The sequence below is a fragment of the Chelonoidis abingdonii genome, chromosome 11 (assembly GCF_003597395.2).
Source record: "Chelonoidis abingdonii isolate Lonesome George chromosome 11, CheloAbing_2.0, whole genome shotgun sequence".
Lineage (NCBI taxonomy): Eukaryota > Metazoa > Chordata > Testudines > Testudinidae > Chelonoidis > Chelonoidis abingdonii.
Window position 1 is genome coordinate 21,051,651 of NC_133779.1, and position 5,700 is coordinate 21,057,350.

At 60.5% G+C, this 5,700-nt stretch overlaps 1 pseudogene; it reads right to left on the reverse strand.

The window, feature by feature from the left end:
* Positions 1–4,776: 4,776 nt before the first annotated feature.
* LOC116822687 (vitelline membrane outer layer protein 1-like) overlaps positions 4,777–5,700 on the reverse strand; it is a 4,603-nt pseudogene continuing 3,679 nt past the window's right edge.

Below are 5,700 nucleotides of genomic sequence, written 5' to 3' on the forward strand. Positions count from 1 at the left end.
CCCGGCCGAGGGCTGGTTCGCTGTTTATCTTACTAAGCTCTGTTTTAGACCCCTGTTCTGTCATCAAATAAACTTCTGTTTTGCTTGGCCGAGAGTCACGTCTGACTGCCAAGTGGGGGTGCAGGCAACCTTTGGGCTTCCCACGGAGCCCGCCTGGGTGGCTCGCAGCGTCGGTGAGTGTCTAGTCGGGAAGCACCGAAGGGCAGAGGATTGCTGAATGCTCCAAGGAGAGACCCAGGAGGTGAAGACGGGTGGGCTTCTTGCCCTGAACAAGTCTGCTCCAAGGGAGAGGAGGCTCCCCAAAGTCCTGCCTGGCTTAGTGGGGAGCAGTTCCAGAGCATCGCCCGGTGACTCCGTGACACCCTGTGACTAGGCTGTGTCCCGTCAGTGTCTTAGCAAAGTCCCAGAGACCAGACAATTCTGGTGCTTGTATTTTGCCTGTTGCTAATGTGTGGTTGGAAAAAGGTGTAGCAACTCTGCTGGTCAGTGTGATATCCTAGCCAGGGCACGAGGAGAGCAGAAGGGTGATTTGATTGTGTTACCTACTGATGGTGCAAAAACTTGTGGCAAGAAGGAAAAGATTCCTGAGCGTGTGTGTGGTGAAGGAAAGGAGAAGGCTTCTGACCTTTTATCTAGTGAGTCTATGAGTTTGCCTGTGTAAGCAGAGTCAGGATGAGCTCTCCCCTGACATCCGGTGGTGAATTGTGGCGAGTTGTGGAAAAGAACTTCAGGGGCTGATCTTGTTTGCATAGGCACGCCACACACACTCTGCCTAGCAAGAGCCCACAGCCGCCCAAATGGTCACTTGTGCTGGTGTGGGATCCCCAGTTTCTCTGTTATTGGGGCAGGAAGAATAAAGAGCTGTTACCCTGATTATGTGAATCAAGGACAATGGAACTGTTTCATGACAGAGGGACTCGCCATCAACTAAATAGCACTTGCTAGACAAGGGACGTGGGTTCCACAACCTAGTGAACTGAGAAAGGCGGGAGACAGATGTTTGTGCCTGATAGGCTGACCCTGGCCCCTTTTGAGGACCTGAAATTCCCTTTGTGCCTGAGGCTCCCCCACTGCAAGCTGAAATCACTGAGTGCTGGGCGGGGGGCTGAAGATATGCTGCTGAGCGGCTGGCAGAGCAGTTTGCAGCTCGCGGGACAGCTGGTGGAGTGGAGCAGCTGGCAGAGCAGAGCAGTTTGAGGAACGTCTGGAGCGGCTCACGGGATGTCTGGCAGAGTGGAGCGGCTGCAGCAGAACCCCATGGAGAGGTGGGGCAGTCGGCCTCGGACCGCGTAAGTTGCCCCTTAACACCGCTGCACCCCGCCCCCATCCCCAGGCTGGGAGGTAAAAAGCTGCAGATCAATTTATGAACTGTGGGGCTGCACTGACCAGGGACAGAGACTTTTGGGTTGTTTTGGTGATCTTAGGGTTGCTGGAGTCAAGAGACATTTGGGGTGTTGGACTTTTGGGACTTTGGATGTTTTTTTGGGTTGCTGGACTTAAGACCTGAGGGGAGAAGGACACTGCACGACTTACTTGGGGGTGGGTCTTTTGTTCATGGTTTGTGTTAGGAATCCTGTATGTGGTGTTTCCCCAGCGTAATGCCGCATTGTTTCCCTTCTTTATTAAAAGGATTTTGCTACACTCAGACTCTGTGCTTGCGAGAGGGGAAGTGTTGCCTCTTAGAGGCGCCCGGGGAGGTGGTATGTAATTGTCCCAGATCACTGGGTGGGGGTTCGAGCTGGTTTTGCATTGCGTTATTGAAACGGGACCCCTGGATACTGCACCCAGCCCTTGTTGCTGCCAACTCAGATGGGCAGAAGGGATACACCCCTCTCAGACCAGCGAACCCCGGCCTAGAAGGCAGAGATCTGAGAGGTGCTGCATTCATACCGGCAGCTGTTCTCCACCCAGCCTGGGCTCACTAACCTGGCTGTCCACCAGGTGGAGACGGGAACCAACCCTCCCTTCAGGTGTTCCACATTTGGGGTCACTGGGAAACCAGCCCAGGACCTGGAGAGAGAGGTCAGGGATATGCTGGTTTGGGGGTGATCCAGCTGTCCGCCAGCCCCTCGCCAGTGGTGCTGGTCCCCAAGAAGGATGGGTCGATCCGGTTCTGTGTGGACTATCGAATGCTCAATGCCATCACCGTATCTGATGCCTACCCCATGCCCAGGCCTGACGAGCTCCTAGACAAGCCGGGAGGTGCTCGGTACCTCACCACCATGGATCTTTTCAAGGGCTACTGGCAAGTGCCGCTGGACGCAGATGCCAGGCTGAAATCGGCCTTTATCACCCCTCTGGGGCTCTACGAGTTTCTGACCCTGCCCTTTGGCCTCAAGGGAGCGCCGGCCACCTTCCAGCGCCTGGTGGATCAGCTACTGAGGGGGATGGAGAGTTTAGCCGTGGCCTGTACTGAAGACATCTGCGTCTTCAGCCAGACCTGAGAGGAATGTGTCCCAGGTGAAGAGGGTGCTGGGTCACCTCCAGGATGCAGGACTGACCATGAAAGCTGAAAAGTGCAAGGTGGGGATGGCTGAGGTGCCATACCTGGGCCACAAGGTGGGGGGCGGCCACCTGAAGCGGGAGCCAGCCAAGGTGGAGGCGATCCAGGACTGGCCTGCTCCCCAGACTAAGAAGCAGCTCCAGGCTTTCATTGGGATGGCGGGGTACTACCGGAGGTTTGTGCCCCACTTGAGCTCCCTGGCGGCTCCCCTCACGGAGCTGTGTAGGAAGGGAAAGCCGGACAAGGTGGTCTGGACTGAGCAGTGCCAGAGGGCTCTCGCTGCGCTGAAGGGGGCACTTATCCAGGGCCCGGTGCTGGTAAACCCGCATTTTAGCAAACCCTTCCTGGTGTTCACCGACGCCTCGGACACAGGGCTGGGGGTGGTGTTGATGCAAACGGATGCTAAGGGGCAGAGACACCCCATTGCGTACCTGAGCAAGAAGCTGCTGCCCTGGGAGCAGCACTTTGTGGCTGTAGAGAAGGGAGGCCTGGCCATGAGGTGGACCCCCAAAAAACTGGAGCCGTATCTATTTGGGTGGCGCTTCACTGTGTACACGGACCACTCACCCCTGATGTGGCTACATCAAATGAAAGGGGCTAATGCCAAGCGGCTGAGATGGAGCCTGCTCCTCCAGGGGTACGACACGGAGGTGGTTCATGTGAGAGTGGTGCCAATGTTATAGCCGATGCTTTGTCACAGGGCGGGGGCCCTGAACTTCCCCAGGTCACTGGCTAAGAGACCCTGCTCCATTCAGCCACGAAGGGGGGAGAGATGTGACAAGGTGGGGGGTTTTCTTGGGGTTTTCTGTGTTTTCCAGGGGGTTGCATGCAGAGGGAGGGGGACTCAGTGTCCCCGGGTGTTACTGGTTCAACGAGGGGAGGGCAGAGGAAGTTCGTTGGGACACAGGACCGGAGAGGGAACGTGGGACCCCAGACGATGGCCTGGAGGATGGAGACCCCAGCGACTGGTGACCTGGCGACCCGGAGACCCAGCTCAGGAGTCACAGTCGGTTCTGGCCAGTGGGGGACAATGGGCTGCGGGGAGAGGACCCCGGTGACCCGACCAGCCGGTTCCAGGCAGAGGGGCCAGAGGACAGAAGAGGCGAGAGGAGGCCCGGCCACCCTTTTTCCCTGGAGAGAAGCCAGTGGACAGAGGGGGCTTGGGGCCGGGGATATCAGAGGCCCAGCTGGGAAGCAGGGGGCTCGGGGCTGGAGAGGGGGAGCAGGCAGAGCCCCCCTGGATGCAGGGTGACTGGGATGTGCTGGGCTGGGGGAGGCCAAGCCTGAGCCCCGGAGAGTTTCCTGTGCTGGGTTCAACGCTCTATAACCCCTCCTGTGTTACGCTGGCGGAGAGTCGCTCCGGGCTACAGAACAGGGGAGTGGAGGCCCCGGGGGGGCCCAGAGCGAGGGGACTCCCTGGGGGGGCCCACAGCAGAAACAGACGTGCTGAGGCTCAGACAGGTGCGGCTCCGGGAGCAGGAGGGGCCTGACCCGGGAGCGAGTGGCCCCCCGAGAAGGGCTGTCGCACTGAACGGGGCACCCCCCACGGACCATACGGGGCACGAGTGGGCACTATCTGCGAGTCTGTGACAGGGCACGTGGGGAGCTGGGTAAATACCCAGTTTGGGGGCATCTGAGGAGCTGGGTAAATACCCAGTTTAAAGATCTCAACCCCCCTGCTGCCCCCCAGCCCCGCAGCTTGTTCCTGCCTCACTAGCAGATTAAAGAGCCCCCCTGCTCCCACCTGGTGCATGTGGGTTTCATTGGGAGTGCGATGCGGGGTGGGGGGAATCTGATTTGGGGAGGGCAGTTGGGAGGAAGGGGGCTGCAGGTGGGGGTCTGACTCCCCGCCCCCAGCTCTTGGAGGAGGGGCTGATGGGGAGGTGGGAGGGACAGATTTGGGGAGGGGGATGGTGGGAGCCATTCTAAGGGGGTAGAGCCCTATGGAAGAGACTGGGGGGCCCAGGGGAGGGGCTTAGAGCTGGGGGGGACAGCCCCATTCCCTGCCCCCCCCCGAGCCAGGCAGTCTGGAGACCCAACCCCCCCATCCAATCCCCACACTCTGCCCCCCTTAGCTGGGTGGAGCGACATCCCTCCCCCCCTCCCAATTGCCAAGGTGGAGTCCAGGCAATAAGAAGCCGTTCAGCTCAGCTCCAAAGTGCGGCTTTTATTGGGGGGTAACACGCACGGGGGCTGGGGGAGGACAGCTGAGAGCAGGGCTCGAGGCAGGTGGGGAGTGGGAGTAGTGGGGTCTAGGGGGCAATGGGGAGCAGTCAGAGCCCACCACCAGACCCCTCAGACGGGGGCTGGCTTGTGGGGGGGGTCAGGGTTTCGGGCCTGCAGCATTTGAAGGAGGCGTCGTTCATGGCCGTGTCGTCCCCTTTGCCCTGGGGGGCCTCCACTTTGGTGGCGATGGAGCAGATGCCCCGTGGGCCGCAGGGGCGGCTCGGGGGCCCCACTTGCCCCAGCACCGCCCGTCCCCCCTCAGCTCCTTCCCGCCCGTGCAGATGAACTCGATGTTGTTGGCGGCCGTGTCGTCCTTGAGGCCCCGGCACGGCTCCACCCGCAGCCGGAACTGGGTCAGCCGCTGCCCCAAGGGGCATTTCTTCACTAGGCCCCACGAGCCCCACCTGGGAGGAGACAACGAGTCAGGTGGGCACGGCCCACAGGGGGTGCTGCCTTCCCCACCCCCCCGTACCGCTCTGGGCTGGGAGCCTGCTGCCCTGGTATCCCAGCGCTGCCACCCCCACGATCCCACCACTGACACCACTAACCCACTGCTGACACCGACATCCCACCATCGACGCCACCCTCCCATCTCTGCCACTGCTAACCCCCCACCGACCCAGCTCTGTCGGTGACACCCCTATTTCACTGGTGTGCACAGAGCCTGCTGCCCCCTGTGCCTCCTGCCCGCACCCTCCTTTGGGCCCCTCCCCACTGTACTCACGGCCCCACGTTGGACTGGATGGTGCTGTCGTCGGAGCAGAGCAGTCGGATGCCGTTCAGCGCCGTGTCATCCCCGGCGAGCTGGGGCAGCTCCACCTGCAATGGGGCGTGGGGGGCAGCAAGCCTGGGCATTAGAGACTGGTCCCCCATCCCTTCAGTACAAGGAGCTGGGGGCAGAGAGGTGTGGGGAGGGGGAAATTGAGCAGAGGGGCTCAGGGCTGTGGGGCAGGGGGCTCTGGTCTGGGAAA